We start from the raw sequence: 13,431 nt of genomic DNA on the forward strand, positions 1-13,431 counted from the left end.
TATATTTCTAGGGTACCCTACCTACATTATGAAACCCTAAATACAAGGACCAAATATAATGACTTCCTATTCTAATATGTACAAAGATAATTGGACCCAACCTTGGCCCATGGGCTCAGAAATCTACCCTGAGGTTCATGAGAACCCTAGGACCTTCTTCAGCAGCTTTAGCTCAATCCTCTTGGAGCCTCTTGCTCATAGTTCTAGTGATTGGTCCCTTCCTAGGGAGGATTGCATCATCCCTTCCCCATTGAAGAGGATTTGACCTTAAATCTGTTAGTTCCTCCTCCTCAATATCAGCTCCACTTGCAAAAGGAATTATATCAGAAATGTTAAAAGTGGTGCTGACTCCATACTCTTCTGGGAGGTCCAACCTATAGGCATTGTTATTGATCCTCTCCAAAACCTGAAAAGGTCCATCCCCTCTAGACCTAAGCTTGGATTTCCTTTTAGTAGTGAATCTATCCTTCCTAAGATGGAGCCAAACCCAGTCACCCTCATTAAGAACTAGCTCTTTTCTTCCTCTATTGCCTTTAGTTTAATACACCTTTGTTTGGTTCTGTATTTGGTTCTTAACCCTCTCATGCAACTTCTTTACAAACTCTGACCTAGATTCCCCTTCTTTATGTATAAAAGAAGTGTCCAGTGGGAGGGGAATAAGGTCTAACGTTGTTAGGGGATTAAACCCATAGACAACCTCAAAAGGGGACTGCTTGGTGGTTCTATGAACCCCCCTGTTGTAGGCAAATTCTACATGAGGAAGATACTCATCCAAAGAATTATGGTTGCCTTTCAGAAGAGCCCTTAAAAGGGTGGATAAAGACCTATTTACTACCTCTATTTGCCCATCAGTTTGTGGATGACAAGTGGTAGAGAAAAGAAGTTTAGTTCCTAGCTTAGCCCATAAGGTTTTCCAGAAGTGGCTAAGGAACTTAGCATCTCTATCTGACACAATGGTCCCAGGCAAACCATGGAGTCTCACAACTTCCCTGAAAACGAGTTTTGAGATGTGGGAAGCATCATCCACCTTGTGGCATGGTATAAAGTGTGCCATCTTGCTAAACCTATCCACCACCACAAAGATAGAGTCTACACCTCTTTGGGTTCTAGGAAGCCTAAGGATAAAGTCCATACTAATGTCTATCCAAGATGCAGAGGGGATGGGTAAGGGTGTGTATAGCCCATGAGGCATCACCCTAGACTTGGCTTGTAAACAAGCCACACACCTAGTGCAATGCTTATGGACATCTTTCTTCATATGGGGCCAATAAAACTTTTCTTTGAGTAAGACAAGGGTCTTGTCTATCCCAAAGTGGCCCATGAGCCCACCCTCATGGCTCTATTTCACAAGTAATTTCCTAATGGATCCTTGGGGTATGCAAAGCTTTCCCTCTTTGAACAAATACCCCTCAGCCAAATAGAATCCATCTTGGGCCTTTTTCCCACAATTCTCGTAAATGGGAGAGAAATGTTCATCTAAAGCATACAAGTCCCTAATATTATCAAATCCTAAAATTTGATCTCCTAGGAAGCAAAACAATGTGTGTCTCCTAGAGAGGGCATCAGCTACCACATTTGTTTTTCCCTTTTCGTATTTGATAACATATGGAAATTTCTCTAGGTACTCTACCCACTTTGCATGCCTTTTGTTTAACTTGCTTTGCCCTCTAATGTACTTAAGTGATTGATGATCACTATGAATGAAAAATTCCTTGGAAACAAGGTAATGTTCCCAAGTTTGGAGGGCTCTTATTAAGGCATAAAGCTCTTTATCATAGGTGGGGTAGTTGAGGGTGGCACTAGGAAGTTTTTCACCAAAATAAGCAATAGGGTGCCCACCTTGTAACAATACAGCTCCAACACCTACTCCAGAGGCATCACATTCTAGTTCAAAAGTTTTAGAAAAGTCAAGAAGAGCTAGAACAAGTGCCTTAGTAAGCTTTTCTTTGAGCAAAGCAAAGGCTTGCTCTTGTTTTTCACCCCAGGTAAATGCCACATTCTTCTTCACTAGCTCATTGAGAGGTGATGCAATTGTAGAGAAATTAGGAACGAACCTTCTATAGAATTTTGCTAACCCATGGAAGCTCCTAATATCTCCCACACTTTTTGGGGTGGGCCATTCTTGGATTTTCTCAGGGTCCACTTGGACCCCATTTCTACCAACTACAAACCCTAAGAAAACTATATTATCTACACAAAAAGTACACTTTTCTATATTTGCATAGAGGGTGTTTTTCCTAAGGACTGAAAGAACTTGCCTGAGATATCCTAAGTGATCATCTAGGCTCCTACTGTACACTAAAATATAATCAAAATAAACAACTACAAATCTACCTATGAAATACCTTAAGACATGATGCATAAGCCTCATAAAGGTGCTTGGTGCATTAGTGAACCCAAAAGGCATCACTAGTCATTCATACAAACCAAACTTGGTCTTGAAAGCGGTTTTCCACTCATCACCCTTTTTCATCCTGATTTGGTGATAACCATTTTAAGATCAATTTTTGAAAAGATATTGGCACCATGCAACTCATCAAGCAAATCATCAAGTCTAGGAATGGGGTTCCTATACTTTACAGTGATGTTGTTGATGGCCCTGCAATCTGTACACATTCTCCACGTACCATCCTTTTTCGGCACCAACAACACTGGCACAACACATCGGCTTAGGCTCTCTTGGATCCAGCCCTTCTCCAACAATTCTTTAACCTGGGACTCTATCTCCTTAGTCTCCTGAGGGTTAGTCCTATAGCCTGGCCTATTAGGAAGGCTTGCTCCTAGGACTAAATTTATTTGGTGTTCTATTTCCCTTAAAGGAGGTAGCCCAGGGGGTATCTCTTTGGGAAATATATCACCAAATTCATGTAAGAGTTCTTGGACCTTTGGTGGTAAGGTCTCAAATGTAGGAATTGTGGCAGTGCTAAGAGATGTTTCCCTTGATAGGAGAAGTTAGAAAGATTGTTTAAGAAGGAGTGCTCTTTTAATATCACCTTTTGTTGCAAAATGATTTTCCTTCTTAACAATCTTCTTGGAGGAATCTTTTTCCTCTTTTTCCTTCCCCTTGGCCTTTGAAGACAAGGCCTTACTATCCTTCTTTTTCTTTTGTTTTTCTAGTTTGTCTTCCTCAACCCTCTTATCTTTCATAGTTATGGGACATTCCCCATGCTCATTGAGCCATTGAAGTTTATAAGGTTTTGGGTGGGGAATGATAGTGATGTTCAACTTGGAAACTAATCTTGTGCTACAACAATTGCAACAAGATCCACTATCCACAATGAGAGAACAAGTTTTATCTAAAATTTTGCATCTTGTATGAAAGATGTTCTCTCTTTGGGATTGAGATAGATCACAAGATTGACCTCCAAGGAGCCTTATAACCATTAAGAGGTCACCTTCTTCATGGGGGTAGACTTCCTCACTAGACTCTTCATCCCTTACTTCATCTTCACTTCCACTAGAGGAAGGGCAAGAAGTAGTCTCCTCTTGACTACTATAAATGTCTTGACCCCTCACGATCATGGTTTTCTTTGTGGGGCATTGAGTGGCAATGTGACCTCTCCCAAGACATTTGAAGCATTTAATGTTGCTAGTCCTTTCTTGGGAACTAGTCTTAGGGGTGTATTTCTCTATGGTCTTACCCTTATCTTCCTTGGGTTTTGAAGGTGCAGCCCCCAAAATTCCATGGGCTTGGTCCTTCCTTGGATAAGAGTGAGAGCCATAAGATTTTGAAGAAGGCTTTCTTTTAAGTTGTTGCTCCACTCTTATACAAAGTTGAACTAGCTCATCTAGGTCCCTATATGGAAGGAGTTCAACCTTGTCCCTCACTTCCATATTAAGTCCACTAAGGAACCTAGCTATGCTTGTTCTTTCCTCCTCCCTAAGTCCAGCTCTTAAAAGGAATAGTTCCATTTGTTTTCTATATTCTTCAACACTCATACTCGCTTGTCTAAGCCTTTGGAGCTTGTCCATAAGCTCCCTTTCATAGTAGGAGGGAATGTGCCTCTTCCTAAGGGCACTCTTAAGGTCATTCCAATACTCTATCGGAGGATCCCCATGAATCCTTCGTTCCCTAACAAGGGAAGTCCACCAATAGAGGGCATATCCTTGAAAGCTAAGGGTAGCTAATGGAACTTTTCTCTCTCCGCTAATATGATGGCAAGCAAAGAGTTGTTCAACCTTCATTTTCCAATCTAAGTAGGCCTCAACATTATCTTTTCCATGGAAATATGGGAGGCTAATGTTAACCTCTTGAGGCCTTCTATCCTTTTCTCTTCTTTGGGAGTGATGTATAGTATGTGAACTATGGCGCCCTCTATAATAATCGCTAAGATGTTCACTTAAACTCTTGCAAGAGTCATGACTACTATAGGAGGCATGTTTTTCTCTTTTCAATTCTTTCATTATTTTTTTTCTTTCTTCCTCTCTTATTTTCTCTCTTTCATCTTGACTTATTTCTTCCATTCTATTTTTACCTTTTTCTTTTCTCTCTTGTTTTTCTTTCCACAACTTAAGAGATCTCAACTCCTCTAATATCTTATACAAGGGGTCCTTAGGAGTAGAACCCTCACCATTAACACTACATGAAGAATGAAGACTCGTGTTGGTTCCTAAGTTATGGTTCTTTCTTGTTGGGAGTTTCAAAACAAAAGGTAAAAGAAACTATGGTTGAAACTAGCCAAAATAAACACTAAAAGAGGTGTGAAAGATAAGGTAAAAACTAATTGGTAAAAGGTAAGCTATCTAGGCAGTTTGACAATGGATAAAGGAAATAAGCTATGAAAGTAAGCAAGAAATTAAAGTGCAAGAAATGCAAACTAGGCAGATCCTAAGAGTGTTTGGATGACCTCATTTAAGGTTCTCAACAAAACACTCACTATCCTAAGGGAAAATTGCCTAAAATTATTACACACAAATGGAAGTTGGGTGACCTATTGGAGGCTCCCAACTTACTTCCAATGAAAGGCCTTTTTGTTACAAAATTTGAAAGCAAAGCAAATTGCCAATTACAAAATTACAAAAAAAAAGTCCTCAATTGTGGTGGCTATTCTCTCTTTGGTGTTTCACTCAATTTGGAGTGCTTCGTAATCCAATAGCTCTTAAGGTGGTTGACCCCTTGCTTCTTGACTCAAATTCTTCAAGGTATGGCACCAATCCTCCTTTCCAATTCCCTATATGGCAACTCACAAGCAAGGAAACAAAGAGACAAGCAATAACCAAAGACCAAAAAAAATGAAATGAAAGCTAAACCAATAGAGTTTCAACAAGACAAATTTTCAAGGATTATTCAACAATTAAAGCAATGAAAAGCACACAAAAGCAAGCTAGGACTCAAAGTGAAACCTAGAATGGCTCTAGAGTAGAGTAGAAAAACTATAAAAAAAAAAAAAAGACTCAAGAAACCTCTAGTTTTGGCACTTGTTTTCATAATAATTTTCAATTGAAATTTCAGAACTAGGATTGGTATAAAATAGGCACCAATTATAGAACAAATTTTCAGCTAAAACAACAAGCACACTTCCCTTTCACTTTTTTTTTCTTGGACACTGATTTTTCTGCCAATTTGTGTGATTTTTCTTATTTTTTCCTTTAATCCAAATTGCTTGGTTCTTTTTTCATATTTTTGTTCCAGATGTCTAGAAAATCCAGTAAAAAAATTCAGCTCAACACACGTAGTGACCAATTCCCAGTAATTTATACAAGCTCGTATGTTCAAGCTGCCAGCACCAGCGATTTCAACCTAGAAATCAAGAGTAGTGTTTATGTTGCTTAAAGCTTGGATAGTTACAATTTGTGTTTGCTTATGCTCAATTATCATGAATAACACAATTCAAGAGAGCTTAAAACTTATTTTGATTCACAAATCCAGCCACAACTCAGCACCATAACTCAACTTCATCATAGGCATCGTATAGGAAACTTAGAAAACAAAAAAAGAGTTCAACAACAAGACTATTTCTAGGAATTGATTTAGAACATGTTAAGAACTAAATAATATGCATGAACTAGACTCAAATTCAAAAGATAGGCTAAGAATGACAAGAATACATGAACAAATGTATCTAGAATTCAATCAACAAAAATAAAAATTCAACACAAACTTAGAACATAATGTGACAATTACTATGACTAAACATGACTCTAAGACAACATGGATTAAGTGATTTACACTTAGATTTTTGTGTTTTTTTTTCTAATCAATATTTTGGAAGAAAATTTAGATCTAAGGTTCAGCACAAGAATATTATGAATGAAAAATGATAGAACCGAAAATCAACACAAAAACATGATTCAAGAGTAGATCTACAAAATTTGAACCATAGAAATCCAAGAACAAGTGTAGATCTAAGATTTAATCTACTCTAAATAGCACCAAACCACAAGACAATGGAGGATATACATAGAGAATAAGATGAAGAACAAGAAATTAAAGAGAATTCACCGAACAAAAAGATAAAGGAAGCAAAAGAACATCACCTAGATGAAGATGCTCTTGATACCACATGATGTAAGCTCCATTGGAGCTTGTAGGCCTAGGATCTTCTTCATCAATGGATTCCTTTGCTTATTGGAAGATGAATGGCAGCGGAATGGAGAGGGAAGAGAGAGAGGAGACGCCATGGAGGCCATGGATAAGAGCTTGGAGGAAGAAGGAGATGAATGAAGGGAGAGGAAGAGAAGAGCATGAAATTTTGTGCTCTAAAAGAGCTATTAAATCTGAAGTTTAATTTTCAAATGATCAAAGTTCAAAAAATGCACACACATGACCTCTATTTATAGCCTAAGTGTCACACAAAATTGGAGGGAAATTCAAATTTCACTTGAATTTGAAATTGAATTTGTGGAGCCAAACTTTAGAGCCAAAATTTCACTAATTATGATTAGTGAATTTTAGTTATGGTTCAGCCCACTAATCCAAGATCAATTCCAAGATTCTCCACTAAGTGTGCTTAGGTGTCATGAGGCATGTAAAGCATGATGAAGGACATGCACAAAGTGTGACTATATGATGTGGCAATGGGGTGTAGTAAGCAAATGCTCACCTCCCCTTCTAAAATTTTATTGGATTGGGCTTCTACCAATTCAATTAAATTTATTTCCCAACACACACATCAAATATTCACTTAGTGCATGTGAAATTACAAAACTACCCCTAATACAAAAACTAGTCTAAGTGCCCTAAAATACAAGGGCTAAAAAATCCTATATTTCTAGGGAACCCTACCTACATTATGGAGCCCTAATACAAGGACCAAATATAATGGCATCCTATTCTAATATGTACAAAGATAATTGGACCCAACCTTGGCCCATGGGCTCAGAAATCTACCCTGAGGTTCATGAGAACCCTAGGGCCTTCTTCAACAGCTCTAGCCCAATCCTCTCGGAGCCTCTTGCTCATAGCTCTAGTGAATGGTCACTTCATAGGGAGGATTGCATCATATGTATTAATGTGTTGATTCAATTTTAGCTTTATTTGTGCAGGTAGTTTCACCCACCAAATTAATAATGCGAAGGAGGAATGTGGAGTTGGGGGCGGTGGAGAGATGACATTGGGAAGGGAAGAAAGGGAGAGGGAGAGGGAGAAGAAGAAGATGAAGGATGATGAAGAAGAAGCACAGTGGTTGAGTGAATGAAAGGGAAGAAGGACTATTTTGCAACACTGCCAACAATAGTGCCACATTGGATAGTCTACGTGGCACTATAATTGCCAACAATGCATCTCACTAACGACGTTACCTTCGAATGTAACGCCAAGGATATTTTACAACACTTATGCAAAGATAGAGACTATTTTTATCATTTCGATAGAATAGGGACTAATATGCAAAAGGACTACAAAGTCAGGGACTAAAATGTCTATTTACTCAAATTAAATTTGTGGGGACTTGTGAAATGATATTGATCCTACTCATTTTGTATTGGCTAAAATATATTTTAGATCTCTCATAAATGAATGAATTTTATTTTAAATTCCTAATAAAAATATTCACGTTGGATTCCTCATAAATGAGTGAATTGGGTGCTCATACAATTTTCAAAGTTTGAAAACTCCCTCCAACAACAATAAACCACTAGCTCCAAGGATTATTTAAAAGGATCAATTTGAAAGAGCTCATTGCAAGGAAGAAATGTCACAAAGAGAAGGTAAATTCTAAAGAGTCGAGCTGCTTATTAAGATATATCATATATTACTCTTTAGCCAAAGCAATCTAGATTCAAGTCTAACCTTGTCTATACCAAATTTAAGCTCGAAACTAAAAAAGGCATCCCAAAAGGTGTAGTTTGTCTATAGAGATAGAGTGAACACACCCATCGTTAATTATTATTTTGGATTTGAGCCTAGAGAGTTTTGTACAAGAATACTTGGGTAGAAAATCATGCATAGACTTAGAGAATACTAGTGAATTGACTACAAAGGCTTAAAGAATAGTGAGTGAAACCTCTAGAAGTTTGGAATATACTGGGTCGTCAATCAACCTAAAATGCTAGCAAAAAATACTAAGTTGAGCTTGCAAAAACTTAGAATATTGTGGTGTAGCGAGCCTCTTGAGGTTTCAGAAGAAAGAATACCTGTTGTAAAAGTTTTTTTTCTTAGTGAAAAATCCTACAGGTAGAGGAACAAAACTGGATGTAGTCCAAGTTGAGATCAACCAATATAATTTTTGTGTGTGTTGTATCCTTCTTTATTGCTTCTTATGCTTTTGTAATTGTTTCATATTTGTAAGTTTTGAAGAACATCATTTTATAAAAGTATAACATTGATCTTTGAGCAAAAGTTTTTTACAAAATTGTGTTAACCTTTAGAAGCAACATTTGATTTTCACTTGAAACAAAAGTTACAAATTGTCATAACAAATTTTGTTGTGTTCAAAATAAATTTTTAGTAGAAACATTGTGTTGCTATAATCATGGAGATCATTTATTGGATTATCTTTTTTTTATCGAAGTACTTGAGAAGCAAAGCCTTGCTCCTAATCAAACGTTTAATTTCCAAGCAGTAGCTTGAGAAATAATCAGAAGCAAGTTTTGTTTCTGTACAAAAGGCCAAGTGATCAGATTGTGTGTCACTCCTTTTCTAGTGACAAACTGATGCACTTCAAGAAGTTAGAGAGAAAGAGGAAGAGCAGATAATTGAGGACCGATTACCTAGAACTAAGCTCCCCAAGTACTTAGAGTTGAGTGCTTCCCGCGCCTTCCTTTAGTGGTTTACTATTCTTTTCCCTAATTGTCCTTGCCCCCCTCTATTGTTAAGGTTAGGATTTAGAGAAGGTTCGGATTAGATGTTTAGGTGGGGGCAGAGGTGTTGATCCTAGACCTTAAGTTAGTTTTTCATGCCTATGTTTTGATCTCTTATAATTATGTTTTAATTTAAATAGACGATTTGTGAACACCCCGAAGCACTTACGTACTCCTATTGTTTATGAATCTATTTTGCGATGTTTAAATGGTTGGGGGACCGTGGGAAACTTTCCCTTTCACAATTTTGCGTTTTGCAAAATTATGCAGGTTTTGTAGTAAGCGTTAGGGATGCCTAGTTTGGTCGTTGGGTAGGCAAAGAGCTGCTAGCTCTTTGACGGTTGGGCGCTGAGTCCCTAGTTTTGGGTACAAAGCATCCAACGCATCACTATTTTATATTATTATGCCATATCATGCTTGTGTCGTGTGATTATGGAATTGTCTTGAAAACATTATAGTTTGATTATACGCATGTGTGCATGTTGTGTGCCAGGTGAATATTGATAAAATGTTATAATATAATATGTTGATATGAGTGAAGTATGCATGCTTAGGATGGCATGGTGTATATGATGAAAAATGAGATGAATAAGGACCTAACCTTTGTGAGGTATATCCTCCGTGTGATAAGTTAGTGAAACCATGAGCATCTATGTGAACCATATATCATGATATTTTTTAAAGTATAGCTGTGACCCACATTATAGCTATTGAGATTTGGCCATGAGGGTGATACTTGGTGTGGGAGTCCTGCAAGGCCCGTGATTAATCCCATGTGTCAAGGTACACCCTTGGAAACCTTATAACCCTTACAAGCTACAAGGGGTATCATTGTAGTCAAGAGTGTCAGTGTCAGATCATGTGAATTTATCGATTGGATATTTTCTTAGGTTACTTTCACAAAAGAGTTGTGAATACTGCAAGAAAAATGCTAATTACTAACGGATAAGGTACTTTAAAGTTACCAACATATTAAGAATCTGCAGGTAAATTTAAATTACCGACAAAAAAATTTCAACAGATAAAAATCTGTCTGTAATTTAAATTTACAAACAAAAATTACCGAACAATTTTTCGGTGGGTAACTAAATCCGTTGGTAACAAGAAAATGAAAAAAAAAAAAAAAAAAGAGAAAAGAATGTGACGATGATTTGGTCATGCCACATCACATAAAAAAGATCAATAAAATCCTTAATACTTAGGCAGATGTGCATACTTGACAATGTTAATTATGACTATATATATATATATATATATATATATATATATATATATATATATATTCTTATTATTGATTAAAAAGATTTTTAATTAATATGTTTTAAAATAGAAAAATTAAATAAATATATAGAAATTTAAATAAATTGATGAATATATAATAATTTATTTTTTAATTTCTACTCTTAATTATAGATTTAAATAAATTACTGTAAATGATTTTTTCTTTACATATATATTATTTAAAAAATAATAAGCGCCTATACATGTTTTATTTATTAACATATAAGTGTAGTTCACCTCTAATTAATTTAAACCCTTCCTTAATCCACGAAGAAATTCGATGAGCTTTGTTAGTTCATAAAGAATAGTGCAAGAGTATTCACACCTTTTGGATAATGGATAAATTGTATTTTCATGAAGAAGGAACATTACTAGAAAAACACTAAATAACAACAATTGGTAATTGATCAAGTGCAACATTGATGATTGACCAAAGTCTAATAAGACCTAGGTGTAGCATTCATGATTGACCAAGACCTAGTAATATCTATATCTAACTTTAATGATGGATTAGGACCTAATAAGACCAAAGTGTAACAGTGATGATCAATTATGTCCCAATAAAACACAAAGTGTAACACTAATAATTGATTAAGATCTAAAAGACCCAAGTATAATATTAATGTTTGACTAAGACCCAATAAGATCCAAATACTTATGATTGACCAAGGTTCAATAAGACACAAAGTGTAATACTAATAATCAATTAAGACCCAAGTATAATATTAATAATTGACTAAGACCTAATAGGTTCAAATATAACACTTATGATTGACCAAGGTTTAATAAGACCCAAGTGTAACACTAATGATTGACCAGGACCCAATAAGATTTAGGTTAGTACTAATGATCGATTAAGGATGAATAAGGATCAAGTATAACACTGATGATTGACCAAGATATAATAAAACCCAAATATATATATATATATAATACTAATAATTGACCAAGGTCCAATAAGATCTAAATGTAATACTTATGATTGAGCAAAGTTCGATAAGGCCTAGATGTAGCACTGATGTTTGGTCAAGGTCCAATAAAACTAAAGTGTAGTACTAATGATTGATTATGATCCAACAAGACTCAAGTGTAACACCGATGATTGACTTAGACCGAAGTATAACACTAATGATTGATAAAAAGCCCAAAAAAATATAAAAATGTCTAATTAAAAGACTTAGGAGAATGAAAGTCCCACACTTCAAAATTTTTAATTTTATTTATACTAAGTCCCACACTTTAAAAATTTTAATTTTGTTTATACTATATAAGTAAATATAAATATTTAAGAGTTTAATGGTAACGTACTGATAGTGTAAAATAACTTTACATTATCATATAATCATAAATCATTATTTGTTTGACTTTTAAAATGAGTGAATAGGCAATTTAGTCCCTAAGATTGTACTCATTTTGCATATTAGTCCCTAACTTAATATTAAATGCAAAATAGTCCCTATCTTTGGATACGTGTTGCAAAATAGTCCTTCCGTTAAATTTTAAAGTAACATTGTTAGTGAGGTCAATTTTAGTGTCACATGGACTATCCAACGTGGCACTAAAGGATGACGTGGCATGACACGTGGATGTGCCTCTTAAAAGATGTCACGTCATTTGATGATAACAAAACGAGTAAATAGGCAATTTAGTCCTTGACTTTGTATCCCTGTTACATATTAATCCCTAACTTAATGAAAAATTCAAAATAGTCTCTATCTTTGCATAAGTGTTGCAAAATAGTCCCTAACTTAAAAGATGCCAGAAATCGTGCTTAAAGTGTTCATGCATTGCGAAGGTTGTGCCTTGCATGATTTCTGGCGGTGCATATTCCTCCTTGGATTCCTTGTCATCTTTTGATTCCTCTGGTTTTTTCTCTTCTTCTTTCTTTTCTTCTTCCTCTGCTTTTTTCTCCTCCACTTTGTTTTCCTCTGGTTTTTTCTCTTCCTATTCAGAACACACACAAAAAAAAAATCAGAACCCGGAATGATACATTGATGGTAATTGAAGAAAAAAAAAAGAGGAAAAGAGAATGGTTATGCAAACCTCGCCCATTGGTGTTGACGATTGCAAAGATAAGGTTGTTGCTGTGGATTTTTGATTCTTTTTTATTTGTGCAAGTGTATGTGGGTTCTTTTTCTTATATATGCCTCAATTGGTTCAAAACCATCAGATTTGAAGAAGTCACTCATTCTATCATCATCAAATGATGTGGCACTAAATTAACGGAAAGACTATTTTGCAACACTTATGCAAAGATAGGGACTATTTTGAATTTTTCATTAAGTTAGGGACTACTATGCAACAAGGGTACAAAGTCAGGGACTAAATTGCCTATTTACTCGTTTTGTTATTATCAAATGACATGACATCTTTTAAGCGACACATCCTTGTGTCATGCCACGCCATCCTTTAGTGTCACGTTGGATAGTCCACGTGGCACTAAAATTGACCTCACCAACAACATTACTTTAAAATTTAACGGAAGGATTATTTTACAACACTTATGCAAAGATATGAACTATTTTGCATTTCACATTAAGTTAGAGACTAATATGCAAAATGAGTATAATCTCAGGGACTAAATTGTCTATTCACTTCTTTTAAAATAGTTATATAAAAGTTAACAAACTTAACATAGATGATAATTTGTGCTTTAGATAGTATTTTTTACACTAATAGTTGATAGTATTTTTTTTTCTTATAATTGCAATGTTTTTTCTTTTTAATTTAAGATAAAGACTTCTATGTTTGCTATCAAACGAGAGTTATCTATTAAATTATTTTATCTCTAAGGTAAAAAAATAATTTATTTAGATAATATGTAAATTTTTTAAAATAAGATAATATGATAATTATAATTCGTTATATGGTTATTTATTTTTAAAATTACTTTAAAAAAATTATATGCTA

This window comes from Glycine max, chromosome 15 (genome assembly GCF_000004515.6).
Source record: "Glycine max cultivar Williams 82 chromosome 15, Glycine_max_v4.0, whole genome shotgun sequence".
Lineage (NCBI taxonomy): Eukaryota > Viridiplantae > Streptophyta > Magnoliopsida > Fabales > Fabaceae > Glycine > Glycine max.